General features: G+C 42.4%; 1 protein-coding gene across 5 annotated transcripts in view; it reads left to right on the top strand.

Moving 5' to 3' along the window:
• Positions 1-15295, top strand: part of ZDHHC3 (zinc finger DHHC-type palmitoyltransferase 3) — a 91468-nt gene that overhangs the window by 37750 nt on the left and 38423 nt on the right. The gene's annotated exons all lie outside the window — the stretch shown is intronic.

The following is a 15295-nucleotide window of genomic DNA, read 5'->3' as shown; positions in this document are numbered from 1 at the left end:
CTGGCTTTACCGTACTTTGTAAGGGTTATGTTATATATTCTGCACCCATAAATAAGAAAGAAACTAGTGAATTCTGCTATCATTCTCTTCTCTGCTAAATGCATTGTATACCTGTTTTGTGCTTATTGTACTACCAGACGGCCTTGCATACTGACAGAGTTAGCGCTTAAAATTTAAGGCGGTCTCATCACAAGTACCCCTCTCTGAATAACCCTTACTTCTGTGAACCCGAAAGCAAAGGTGCTTTGTAAGCTATGGTGTACTGGACCCTTCCATGCATGACATGGTTACCCCAATTAAAAGGGGTCCTACAATCATCAAAAACTGTGTGCAAAAGGCTCGCATGCAGTAAGTAAAGCCACATTTATTTAGCCTACAGCTTTCCTCTGGTATTGTCTGTGACTTTTTAAAATACGATGATGACCCGGCTCTTCCACACAATTGTTTGCACAAACATGCCATGGGTTTGAACCGAGTAAAGATTTTTCTGCAAATTATACCACGACTTGACTTTTCTCCATTTAATAATGTTGATTTAATTTTCTTTTTCTTAAAGCACCACTCAAGCGTGTTTACAATGTAAGTTCCCTGCCCCCGGTCATATAGCTGTGCAATAAAAAAAAAGCTAGAGTGGTGCTTTACATCATATCTTGATATTTTTGATGGGGTCTATTTACATACAGCTGCAAGAAATCTATAAAATTGATAGGGACTTTTTAATTTTTGTTCTTGAAAAAAAAACACAACTATAATTTTACATAGTCAAAGAGTTGCAACTGAATATGCAGGTTCCCAGAGTAAGTAGTATAGGAAAAGAAGAGAATTTTTCTCACGGTGCTAGCGGGGATCTCGCCAGGGTCACCGCAGTTCATCCCGGCTGGGAATGGAGCCTCAGTGACATCACCACTAGTCACCGAGGCTATGCTTGCAGCTGTTCATTCACCAGTGGTTCTCAGTCTGGACTGTTGCATCTTGGCACTGTCCAGGTTGAAAACTAATTATCTACTGTAATTATCTAATTTGCTGAAAGGAGCTATTAAGTTCCGGAAAGATGGTTTTACCTAGGAAGTGTCACCCAACAGTTTCCAATCGCAAAACTAAAAATCCATGTGATGGTAATTATCATGTAGTTTATAGCAGGATACTAATAAGGAACATAGGGAGTATTCTGGGTTTATTTGGCCTTCTGCATCCTACATGGTAGAGTATATAATATACATGATGGAACAGATTGGTATATGATAAAGGTATATAGCACAGTGTCCTAATACTAGAAACAGCGCAAAACTGAACAGAACTGAGCTGCAACAAAACATTGGACTCACTGTATGTACAATCGCTTTTTAGAAGGAAGCATGCGTTCCAAGTAATTAAGAAATCCTAGTCCTGAGATACCAGCACATTTGAAGGCTGCTTTCTTTATTAGTCATAGCTACATTTAATACTCCTCCAGATAATTGTAGTGGTATGAAGTTGGGCCTGTAGAATCAGATGCCATATGTAGTGGTGTCCCCGGGATTACACATGGAGTGCCAGAATATCTCGGCTATTTATTACTTTGTTCCTGTCATCCTCGATGACATGTCTGTGGATGTATGATCCATGATGATAATGCTAAAGCCAACAAGTTATGATTCACGAGTAAGGCTTGTGGTGTTAGTTTCTTGTGTCTGATCCCACAGTCCTGGGAGAGAAGGACAGATACTTGGGAGCAGAAGGTTTTGACTTTTACCATAAACATTCCAAAAATGTCCCCACTATTTAAGGTCTGATTTTATAACTTTTTGGGTCTGTTTTATAAGGTTTGTAATTAAAAACTATTTTGGCAATGATGACACATTTTCAACCTGTATTAAGAAGGATTTTTTTCAAACACACATTTCCTCTTCATCTTGAGACATAACAATATTTATTTTACCGATCCCACTGCTTCTTCTACTCCTCGGTTTCTTGAGTGTTTCACCAATCACGGTACATCCTCAGAAGCTTTAATATAGCCTCAAAGTGTGCTACACACAGAATTCAGAGACCGTTTCCTTTGGGCTGCCTGTCAGACTTGCATTGACGGGTATAACTGTGCAATACATAAGCATTACAGTAAATAATATCACCCTTGTGAAGTAAAAAGTAAAATAGTGCAAAAAAAAGTTTTTTGTTTTTTTTTTAAAAATCACCTTTTACAATTTAAAAAAAGACCTCTGTTTTCATAAGTCAATAATAAACCACACTCCACAACATAGAAATTGCAACACACAAGAACGAGAATTCATGGAGTTATAGAAATCACAGGATCGATAGACTTGCTAATACTATGCAAATGATAAAAAAAAATGGAAACAACATTTTCAAAACATCGTGATTTATTCAGTACTGAGGCTTGTGCAGAGATAACCGCACTTACACACCTATGCTTCTATCAATGCGGCTATTAACCCCTTACCGACATATGACATACTGGTATGTTATATGCAGGCTCGCAAGCTTTAGGCTGTGTTCACACGCTGCGGATTTTGCTGCGGATCCGCAGCGGATTTGGCCGCTGCGGATCCGCAGCAGTTTTCCCAAAGTTTACAGTACAATGTAAACCTATGGGGAAAAAAACCGCTGTGCACATGCTGCAGAAAAAGCCGCGTGGAAACGCTGCGGATTATTTTCCGCAGCATGTCAATTGTTTGTGCGGATTCCGCAGCGGGTTTCAACCAGCACCAATAGGAAAGTGCTGGTGAAAACCCGCAGAAGAATTCGCAGAACAAACTGCAAGAAAATCCGCAGTGAAAACCGCAGTGGTTTTGCACTGCGGATTTTTCAAATCCGCTGCGTAAAAATCCGCAGGAAAATCTGCAGCGTGGGCACATACCCTTAATCAGCCATCATGTGCCTCTAGCAGCCAAGGCTGAAGTGGAGCTCTGCCCACGGCTGTTAAATCCAATCTGTGACATCAGCATTTAACATGCACTGATGGGCACACGTCGTTCCACGTTCCCATCGGCACATCCGTGATGTGATCGCAGGGCGCTGATGAGTTGTCTTGACAGCCGGAGGTCTTCTGAATACCTCCATGCCAGTCATTACCATCCTCCTGTGAAAGCCAGCCTGTGGCAGATTCAAGTCCCCTAAAGGGACTAACAAATACAGTTTAAAACCAAATGAAAGAACTAAAAAAAAACACAACGTTATAATCAATCCCCTTTTGCCCCCTTAACAAATAAAGCAATTTAAGAAGAAAATAGACATATTTGGTGCTTTCGTAAAGTCCAGTCTATCAAAATATAAAATAAGTTAATCCGATTGCTAAACAATGTAAAGAAAAAAGAAAAAAAAATTTAAAACACCAGAATTACAGTTTTTTTTTTTGGGCCGTAAGATGCAATCAAAATATCATGTCTACCCCCAAATGACATCAGCTCAGGACACAAAAAATAAGCCGTCACAGAGCCCCATATCCTGAAAAATAAAAACATTATGGGTCTCTGAAAATTGCAATAAAAGCAAAACAAAAATGTTTTTCTAACAAATTTCCGAATTTTTTTCACCACTTACATAAAAACCTATACATATTAAGCCTAAGGCAGCAAACAGTGTCTATAAAATGCATCAGAATAATAAAGCCGATACTCACCTCCCGTGCCGGCTCTGTGCCCACGGTGTTGGCACTTGCTCTCCCCGGGGCTCTCGTGCGAGACATGTGATGCCCGGCACGGGAGGTGAATATAGGTTTTATTATTTTATCGAGGCCGTACATTTAGTTTAAGAAGGCGCTGTCCTAGTAGTGGACAACCCCTTTAACATTGGAATGGATACGAGACATTTTAGCATTTAGCTATCCATATTCCAAAAATATTGATGGTAAAAGCTGACCCACGCACCTACGGTGAAATGTGGATCCAAAACACTGCTGATTTATGGGTTTTTCAATTCAGTGACACTCGCACACAGAAACAAAATATTTTCTGATAAAAGTAAAAGACACTTTTATTCAATATTAGCAACAAAACATGACCACCTGCAGAATAGAATTGTCATTGTCCCTAAATGGCACATTATTTATTTGTGCAAATTAGATGAGAATCCGTCCACTATGGTGCGTCCCACGTCCTAACACTCGGTCACAGTAAGCAGACACTTGTCCTATGGTTCTCTGTGACCAAAGTGGAGCAGCTCCGTATAATTGCCATTAAAGCCTCACTTATCAGGGCACATATTTACCCAGCAAGGTGCGCCGCCAGTCACAAGCTCGGGGGCTAGAGGTGGACCTGCTGTAAGAGCGCTTAGTGGCATCTCAAGCAGTCTCTACAGAAACAGTTTTTCTCAATGGAAAAGAAATATTTGCACAATCCTTTTGCAAACTTTTTTTTTTTGCTGGTCACACCACTTTAAAAGAAAAAAAGGCTTAAGAAATTGGCTTAAAATGGTATTCCCATCTCCAAGATCCTTTCCCAATATCTAGTAGGTGTAATAATAGTAATATTAACAAATGCCTCCAATTACAAATTTAGTATAGTTCTTCTGATTCGCTATGTCTCTTTCCTCATGTGCAGGGATTAAAGGACCTTAGGTATCCATTGATTTGATTTTTCTGTCGCACCAACTGCAGCAGAGTCCGTCTCAATAAATTAGGCACATCTTTAGTGTAGCAGAATTTTTGTTAATAGTGCAGTATTCATGTAAGTGTTTTCAAAGATCATTTATCTTGTACTGTCTTCCTTTACTCCACCATTAGAGCTTGTTCACACAACCGTGTTTTCTGGAGCAATGTTATTCAATGTGACAGCGATTTTTTTTTTCACTGACCAAAATCGTAGCGTGCACTAGTTCACATCTATGGGTGCTTAAAAAAACAAATAACATATGATCCACAGTAAAGCATCCGATTATTACGGACACATTGCAATTCTGTAACATAGGAGGCTGTAAGTGGTTAATAGCTGTTGTAAAAAACAGATGGCATACGGATGACTGCACACGGATGAGTAGTGAGAAACAAATTGCCTGAGGTTTTCTGGATGAAGCTGAGAATATTGACCTGCTGCGGCTCATGAGCCGTCACCGTTGGTGAGTTTACGCAGCGTCATATAGAAGCACAGTGGCCATGGGATTCCTATAAATCCCATCCAGTGTGCTTGTAGCCTACAGCGCAGTGTTTTGCACGCAGAGAAAATGCGCTGCATCCAAGTCGCCGCTATTCCTGCAGACACCCCTGACACCACTTATCTCATTTTCCTTTTGCTGTTCTTATTAAAACAGGGGTCTCAAACTCTGCTGGGAATATGGACCGCACATAGAAAAAAATGTGAATTTGAAGGGCCGCATTCCTTACAGGACGAGATGACATTTTTACTGATACCATATTATTTTTTCTATACATCTTTTGATAATTTTTTTGAACATTTTAGTTTGTCTTTTATTTTATTCTTTTAAATGGTATTCAATGTTTGGGTTATGGTACAGTTTTATAACTTGGGTCATTACGGGTGCAGCGATCACAAACATGCACTTTTTTTGGTTACTTTAGTTTATAAAGTCATACTTTATTTAGAATTTTGTTTTTTTACTTTTTTATGATTTTTATTTCCTCATTGTGTCCCCTAACTGGCCACGTACAGTAATTTTGTCTTAGAATTAGCACCATGTAGTAATTCTGACCAACATCTTATACTAAGCTCCCCATCTAGTAGTAATGTACATATCCTGGTCAGTATTTTGTAATAATGTTCCCATCTTGTAGTAATGCCCCCATCCTGGTCAGCATTTTACAGTAATGTCCCCATCTTGTAGTAATGTCCCATCCTTGTCCCTATCTTGTAATGTTCCATCCTTGTCCCCATCTTGTAGTATTGTCCCAACCTGGTCAGCATTTTACAGTAATGTCCCCATCTTATAGTAGTGTCCCCACCTTGTAGTAATGTCCCTATCCTGTGGTAATGTCCTATCCTGGTCCCTATCTTGTAGTAATATCCCATCCTTGTCACCATATTGTAGTAATGTCCCCATCTTGTACTATTGTCCCATCCTGGTCGCCATCTTGTAATAATGTCCCCATCTTGTAGTATTGTCCCATCCTGGTCACCATCTTGTAGTAATGTCCCATCCTGGTCCCCATCTTGTAGTAATGTCCTCATCTTGTAGTAATGTCCCATCCTGGTCACCATATTGTAGTAATGTCCCCATCTTTTAGTAATGTCCCCATCTTGTAGTAATGTCCCAGGCGTTGAGGAAGCGGCGTGTTTTCGCCGCGAAACGCGCGTCGGGGCGTTTCTACCGGCGGGACCCCTGCATCTCTCTCCCCCCACGGATATCAGGTGAGCACCTGGCGTATTCTTTTACTGTCGGCACCATTGCCGTTTTTCGGTTAACCTTGCACGCTGGCTATGCACCCTTATTTCAGTGCTATGTGTAGTGGTGGTTTCCTGTCACGCTATATTACCCTATTACTTGCTCTAGATATGTTACGTCTTTTTGCGTGGCAGGGACCATGAGTGCTAGCATAGACATTTTTTCTAGCCCCGCACATAGGTAGTCATTCGTTAGCCTAGTGCTAGCATTGTTGTAGATATTTCTGCTTCCTGCCAGTGTGCTTTTTGGTTCTTACTTGTTTGGTGTCGTTATGTGGTCACCCGCATAGGTGCCCACCTGGTGTTATATTACGACCATCTGATTTGCTTGACGTCGGGGTGGTGGGATGTGGGATTTTTTTCCCCTATCTATGTTATGTCATGGTAATATTATTACGCATATTTATGTCCTATACCCTTCTTTTAAATTTTCATGTATAAATAAAGATTGTTCGTTTTACATATTGACTATATGCTCCCGTTTCTCCTTTTTCATATTTGATATTTGGAGCGATTATATAGAGTCTGGGGGATCATTACATATACGTGCCCGTTTTTTCCAGATTTCTGTTAATATGCATTTAGTTTCTTCGTTGGTACTGGTCACCATCTTGTAGTAATGTCCCATCCTGGTCCCCGTCTTGTAGTAATGTCCCCATCTTGTAGTAATGTCCCATCCTGGTCCCCATCTTGTAGTAATGTCCTCATCTTGTAGTAATGTCCCATCCTGGTCACCATATTGTAGTAATGTCCCCATCTTTTAGTAATGTCCCCATCTTGTAGTAATGTCCTATCCTGGTCCCCATCTTGTAGTAATGTCCCATCCTGGTCCCCATCTTGTAGTATTGTACCATCCTGGTCCCCATCTTGTAGTAATGTCCCTATCTTGTAGTATTGTACCATCCTGGTCCCCATCTTGTAGTATTGACCCAGCCTGGTCACCATCTTGTAGTAATGTCCCCATCTTGTAGTAATGTCCCATCCTGGTCCCCATCTTGTAGTATTGTACCATCCTGATCCCCATCTTGTAGTAATGTCCCCATCTTGTAGTATTGTACCATCCTGGTCACCATCTTGTAGTAATGTCCCCATCTTGTAGTATTGTCCCATCCTGGTCCCCATCTTGTAGTAATGTCCCATCCTGGTGCCCATCTTGTTGTATTGTACCATCCTGATCCCCATCTTGTAGTAATGTCCTCATCTTGTAGTAATGTCCCATCCTGGTCACCATATTGTAGTAATGTCCCCATCTTTTAGTAATGTCCCCATCTTGTAGTAATGTCCTATCCTGGTCCCCATCTTGTAGTAATGTCCCATCCTGGTCCCCATCTTGTAGTATTGTACCATCCTGGTCCCCATCTTGTAGTAATGTCCCTATCTTGTAGTATTGTACCATCCTGGTCCCCATCTTGTTGTAATGTCCCCATCTTGTAGTAATGTCCCATCCTGATCCCCATCTTGCAGTAATGTCCCATCCTGGTCCCCATCTTGTAGTATTGTACCATCCTGGTCCCCATCTTGTAGTGTTGTACCTTCCTGGTCCCCATCTTGTAGTAATGTCGCCATCTTGTAGTAATGTCCCATCCTGGTCACCATCTTGTAGTAATGTCCCCATCTTGTAGTATTGTCCCAGCCTGGTCACCATCTTGTAGTAATGTCCCCATCTTGTAGTAATGTCCCATCCTGGTCCCCATCTTGTAGTATTGTACCATCCTGATCCCCATCTTGTAGTAATGTCCCCATCTTGTAGTATTGTACCATCCTGGTCACCATCTTGTAGTAATGTCCCCATCTTGTAGTATTGTCCCATCCTGGTCCCCATCTTGTAGTAATGTCCCATCCTGGTGCCCATCTTGTAGTATTGTACCATCCTGATCCCCATCTTGTAGTAATGTTCCCATCTTGTAGTATTGTACCATCCTGGTCACCATCTTGTAGTAATGTCCCCATCTTGTAGTATTGTCCCATCCTGGTCCCCATCTTGTAGTAATGTCCCATCCTGGTGCCCATCTTGTAGTATTGTACCATCCTGATCCCCATCTTGTAGTAATGTCCCCATCTTGTAGTATTGTACCATCCTGGTCACCATCTTGTAGTAATGTCCCCATCTTGTAGTATTGTCCCATCCTGGTCCCCATCTTGTAGTAATGTCCCATCCTGGTGCCCATCTTGTAGTATTGTACCATCCTGATCCCCATCTTGTAGTAATGTCCCCATCTTGTAGTATTGTACCATCCTGGTCACCATCTTGTAGTAATGTCCCCATCTTGTAGTATTGTCCCATCCTGGTGCCCATCTTGTAGTAATGTCCCATCCTGATCCCCATCTTGTAGTAATGTCCCCATCTTGTAGTATTGTCCCATCCTGGTCACCATCTTGTAGTAATGTCCCCATCTTGTAGTATTGTCCCATCCTGGTCCCCATCTTGTAGTAATGTCCCATCCTGGTACCCATCTTGTAGTAATGTCCCATCCTGATCCCCATCTTGTAGTAATGTCCCCATCTTGTAGTATTGTCCCATCCTGGTCCCCATCTTGTAGTAATGTCCCATCCTGGTGCCCATCTTGTAGTAATGTCCCATCCTGATCCCCATCTTGTAGTAATGTCCCCATCTTGTAGTATTGTCCCATCCTGATCCCCATCTTGTAGTAATGTCCCCATCTTGTAGTATTGTCCCATCCTGGTCCCCATCTTGTAGTAATGTCCCATCCTGGTGCCCATCTTGTAGTAATGTCCCATCCTGATCCCCATCTTGTAGTAATGTCCCCATCTTGTAGTATTGTACCATCCTGGTCACCATCTTGTAGTAATGTCCCCATTTTACAGTAATGTGCCCATTCTGTTCATTATCTTGTAGTAATTTCCTCATTTCTGCCACTCTTCACATACACATTAAAAAATTCCTTCTCACCTCACGTCTCCTCCTTTCCGAGCAGCGTCCTCTTCTCCACAGCCCGAGCGGCTCAGGACAGTGACGCCACACGCTTCCCAATGTCAGCTGCTGGCCTCTGATTGGCTGGTGCTCGTATTGGTATTGCTGTACAGAGAGCTGGTGTCTCCGCCGTGATATCATTCAATTGAGTGCACGTCTAAGGCCTCTTTCACACTTCCGTGTTTTAGCTCCCATCGAAATCTGTCGATTTTTGAAAAAACAGGATCCTACAAATTTTTCTGCTGGATCCTGTTTTTTCCCATAGACTTGTATTAACGACGGATTGTGACGGATGGCCATCTGTTTCCACCGTCATGCACTGGATCCGTCGGAAAATAGCGGTCCGTCAGGTGGAGAAAACGTCAGAGGAACGTTTTTTCTGCACGTCGGAAAATCGCTCAATGACAAGTCCTGCGTTGCCCGTCGTTGGCTATAATGGAAGCCTATGGGTGCAGGATCCGTCACTGTACAAAACAGGAATCCAGTGACGTATTTTCTATTCTGAGCATGCGTGGAAGGATTTTCTAGTCAGGGGAATCTCTCTCTTTCTCTCTTTTTCTTTCTTTCTCTGGTCAGAAAACTGGATGCATTACATCCGTTTTCCACTATTTTTAAGACACCCGTCGATACATCGCAGTGACGCATTCTGACAGCTGCCAGACGACGGAAGTGTGAAAGAAGCCTACGGAGGCAGATATAACTGAAAATAATCGCTGAAGTCCGCCTCCCCTAGGACCGGGCCGTGATCATCACGGGAGCTCCGGGGCTTGCGGGCCTCAGGAAGCCAGCTCGGGGGACGCATGTGTCCAATGGGCGACGTGTTTGAGATGCCGGCATTACTTAGCATGTTCTGAATGAGGCCAGACAACATTTTTCTTTTACTGGTTCTATCTCTGTTTTTCTTCATTTTTTTTTATTTTGCCGACCTAGTGGACACATGTCTGATTCATGGATCAGCTTGCCAATGTAAGCCTATGGGTCTGTGAAAAAAATCAGACAAAACTTGTATGCCATCCCATTCATGTCCCTTCCATTTTTCAGTGACTGATAGGAGAAGCTTGAGAATACTTCATCATTTTGGAGGGTTTTTTTTGCATATGAGAAAAACTGATGAAATGCTGGTAGTAAAAACTGTCACACTGATCAAATGCTGATGAAATCTGATCCAAAACACTGATGAAAATTGGTCAATTTTTTGCATACAAACAAAATCACTGACATCTAAATCAGCCCTTTAAAAAAAAGTGTGCTCCCTCTGCTAGTCACTTTGGAAATCTAAGATCCTATGTAGAGTGTAGCTGTATCGGGACATGGTGCCCTTTAATATAACAATCTCCTGATTGACAAAGCTGCAGGTCTTGCAGCAATATGTGGTGCCCTTTAATATAACAATCTCCTGATTGACAAAGCTGCAGGTCTTGCAGCAATATGTGATGTCCTTTAATATAACAATCTCATGATTGACAAAGCTGCAGGTCTTGCAGCAATATGTGGTGCCCTTTAATATAACAATCTCCTGATTGACAAAGCTGCAGGTCTTGCAGCAATATGTGATGCCCTTTAATATAACAATCTCCTGATTGACAAAGCTGCAGGTCTTGCAGCAATATGTGATGCCCTTTAATATAACAATCTCCTGATTGACAAAGCTGCAGGTCTTGCAGCAATATGTGGTGCCCTTTAATATAACAATTTCCTGATTGACAAAGCTGCAGGTCTTGCAGCAATATGTGATGCCCTTTAATATAACAATCTCCTGATTGACAAAGCTGCAGGTCTTGCAGCAATATGTGGTGCCCTTTAACATAACAATCTCCTGATTGACAAAGCTGCAGGTCTTGCAGCAATATGTGATGCCCTTTAATATAACAATCTCCTGATTGACAAAGCTGCAGGTCTTGCAGCAATATGTGGTGCCCTTTAATATAACAATTTCCTGATTGACAAAGCTGCAGGTCTTGCAGCAATATGTGGTGCCCTTTAATATAACAATCTCCTGATTGACAAAGCTGCAGGTCTTGCAGCAATATGTGGTGCCCTTTAATATAACAATCTCCTGATTGACAAAGCTGCAGGTCTTGCAGCAATATGTGATGCCCTTTAATATAACAATCTCCTGATTGACAAAGCTGCAGGTCTTGCAGCAATATGTGGTGCCCTTTAATATAACAATTTCCTGATTGACAAAGCTGCAGGTCTTGCAGCAATATGTGATGCCCTTTAATATAACAATCTCCTGATTGACAAAGCTGCAGGTCTTGCAGCAATATGTGGTGCCCTTTAATATAACAATCTCCTGATTGACAAAGCTGCAGGTCTTGCAGCAATATGTGGTGCCCTTTAATATAACAATCTCCTGATTGACAAAGCTGCAGGTCTTGCAGCAATATGTGATGCCCTTTAATATAACAATCTCCTGATTGACAAAGCTGCAGGTCTTGCAGCAATATGTGGTGCCCTTTAATATAACAATCTCCTGATTGACAAAGCTGCAGGTCTTGCAGTAATACGTGTTGAATCTTACTGATCTGCCCAGACGCTTGCCGTTGCTGGGTTTGGTTTCCTTTTTAATTTGGATATCACATTGTTGTAGTTATTTTTTGGGGGGGATGGATGAATAGATAGATGTGCATTTTAGTGATTAAAAAATATTTGGAAAAATTGATTTATTTTGACATTTTCTGAGACTCAACTTTTTTCTTTTTCTGTGGCTGCACCCTGTATTTTGCATGCTGAGATGGCATTTATATTGATACAATTGTAGGGTACATCTGATGTTTTGTTTGCTTTTTATTGCATCTTTGGGTGGAAATGTGACGATTTCTGGCATTTTAATCCTTTCTTTTGTTTTGGCATTCTCCACATAGGATACATATTTTCACTTTTTTATTAGTTTAGGCAATTATGCACATGGCAATACTTTAAATGCTTTTTTTTCTACATTTTGATATTAATGTTTGAAAGGGATATTTTGTCATATTTATAAAAAAAAATATTGATTTATGTTTAATTTATTTACACTTTTTATTAGTCACCTTAGGGACTTTATAGGAGGGATGCCATAGCAGACATGCAGGCCTTCAGAAGCTCCTTGGCTGTCATGGCAACCCATTAGCATCTCGTGATCACAGTGAGCCCTGGAATGATGGTCGCCATGTTAAACGCTAACTCCAATCACACTGGTTACTTTTGGATGGTGGTTATGTAATACATGTGCTGCACCTCTCACTAACTGGTTAAAATAAATCAGAAATCTTGCAATTTTCATACTGACAACTAGGCCTAATCATAGGCTCCACTTCCTGTTCTGTACAGATGATGATTTTTCACTAGTCTCATTATCATCACAGGCAGGAATACAATGACAGGTAACACTTTTGTATACAGCTTATTAATTCAAAATGTCTTTACAAAATTCATATAAAAATTCAGGGAAAATATATGATATAATCAAAAGGATCTCAGCTAGTCTATTGCTGCCAAAGTCCATGTGCCCATCAGGAAGCAGAAGTCTTAAAGGGGTTGTCCAGGCTTGACACACACACACTGCGAGTTGCATACTTGCTGTCATGTGCCAACTAGTCGTTCTCGGACTCTCTCAATAGAAGTGTGTTGAAAGAAGCTGGATACGTTTAGTGGGCGCAAGGGTTCAAATATGGAAATTGCATACATGTGGCCATGTGACCGCTATCATGATTCACATTGTGACAGAAGACTTGTGTGTGATGCTTGGACAACCTCCTTAAATTAGTCCTAATTGCAAGTGTGAAAATGTCATGATTTCAGATTTTTTTCTATTTTAAAAATGCAAATAATGAAATTAAAAAGAAAAAAATAGATCAAAACGTTTAAAAAATGCCATATAAACATGATTTCCCAACAAAATGACACATTTTCTTTAATGTGTCTATAGCGTGTCAGTTACCAAAAGCTACAGCTGAGTATACTTTATCGGATTTATGAGATGAGCCTGTTGTCATTGGAAAGGAACACACCACGCGCTTCATCTGATAATGGGGGTTTCTTTATGTATCCCAGTGTGTATATGCCTCGATAGCTGCTTGTGTATAAATTTTACTCTTTGGCCCCCAATACTACAGTGATCACTGCTTAGCTCCATTCATTCATTCACAATGTCTTATTTTCAGTCCAGGAGGTGAGCTATGTTACTTTTTACTTAGCTAATCCTGGGTATTTGCATACTAGGTCCCAAGTCCATGATTTGTAAAGCAAATTTCTTGGTTGCTGTCAGCGGTTGGGTTGTGAGTAGTATTGAGCATTCCAATACTGCAATATCGGATACCGGAGTCGGAAGTTCACATATTGCAATAACCAGTTGGGGATCCTAAGAAGTGTGGGCACATCCTGTCAGGCATGTTAGCCATGTTAACTAATGGCATGGCTGTGATTGGCTGCTCAAATAATGTCATGATGGAGTGAGTGTGGGAGGTATGTGCGTGGAGACTGTGTGTGTGGAGACTGTGTGTGTGGGCGGGGTCTGTGCGTGACCGTGGGGGGTCTGTACGGGCCTCCAGGGGGTCTGTGCGCGCTGCCGGAGGTCTGTGCGGGCCTGCCGGGGGTCTGTGCGGGCCTCCAGGGGTCTGTGCGGGCTGCCGGGGGTCTGTGCGGGCCTCTCGGGGGTTGTGTATGTGTGTGTGCAGGCATCGTCACACAATGTGTGTGCATGAGATTTCTGAAATCTCATAGGCTTTGCTGGTACTGTAAAAAGCAGCTGAAAATTAGCATAAAAAATGCCCTGTGTGAACTTACCCTACTACTAATTAAAATACTACCTTGTTGATGAAATCCGTCTTGTGGTTGTTGTTTAATCCTTATTTTCAGTTTTGAGTTAATGATATTCTCGTGCTTTGGGGCGGCCTGTGGGGGTCTTCTTGTGGTGCTCTGCTTAGGTATTCACCAGTATGTCTTCTGACAGGTCACTGATTCCTCACTGACCTGCCCCTTATGTTACATAATGAATATTATATACTAGCTAATGAACCCGTTCTACGCCCGGGTGGCGAGCATTTATATTGGTATATGGTCTCCATCCTGTCATGTGCTGCTCTATCCTGCGTCCCCATCCTGTCATGTGCTGCTCCATCCTGCGTCCCCATCCTGTCATGTGCTGCTCCATCCTGCGCCCCCATCCTGTCATGTGCTGCTCCATCCTGCGCCTCCGTTCTGACATGTGCTGCACCCATCCTGCGCCTCCATTTCGACATGTGCTGCACCCATCCTGCGCCCCCATCCTGTCATGTGCTGCTCCCATCCTGCGCCCCCGTTCTGTCATGTGCTGCACCCATCCTGCGCCTCCATTCTGTCATGTGCTGCTGCCATCCTGCACCCCCGTTCTGTCATGTGCTGCTGCCATCCTGCACCCCCGTTCTGCCATGTGCTGCCCTATTCTGTCATATGCTGCTCCCATCCTGCGCCCCCGTTCTGTAATTTGCTGCTCCCATCCATATGCCCCATACGCTGCTCCATAAAGGTTTATGGCCCCCATAAGATGCTCCATAGTATATGCCCCGTACACTGCTCCATAAAGGTTTATGGCCCCCATAAGATGCTCCATAGTATATGCCCCGTACACTGCTCCATAAAGGTTTATGGCCCCCATAAGATGCTCCATAGTATATGCCCCCGTACACTGCTCTATAAAGGTTTATGGCCCCCATAACATGCTCCATAGTATTATATGCCCCGTACACTGCTCCATAAACGTTTATGGCCCCCATAACATGCTCCATAGTATTATATGCCCCGTACACTGCTCCATAAAGGTTTATGGCCCCCATAACATGCTCCATGGTATTATATGCCCCGTACACTGCTCCATTATGGTTGATGGCCCCATAAGATGCTCCATGGTATTATATGCCCCCGTACACTGCTCCATTATGGTTGATGGCCCCATAAGATGCTCCATGGTATTATAAGCCCCGTACACTGCTCCATTATGGTTGATGGCCCCATAAGATGCTCCATGGTATTATATGCCCCCGCACACTGCTCCATTATGGTTGATGGC

Source organism: Ranitomeya imitator, chromosome 6 (genome assembly GCF_032444005.1).
Source record: "Ranitomeya imitator isolate aRanImi1 chromosome 6, aRanImi1.pri, whole genome shotgun sequence".
In the NCBI taxonomy this organism is placed as follows: domain Eukaryota; kingdom Metazoa; phylum Chordata; class Amphibia; order Anura; family Dendrobatidae; genus Ranitomeya; species Ranitomeya imitator.
The sequence above is the reverse complement of the archived record's forward strand: the minus strand, read 5'-3'. Positions and strand labels throughout refer to the sequence as shown.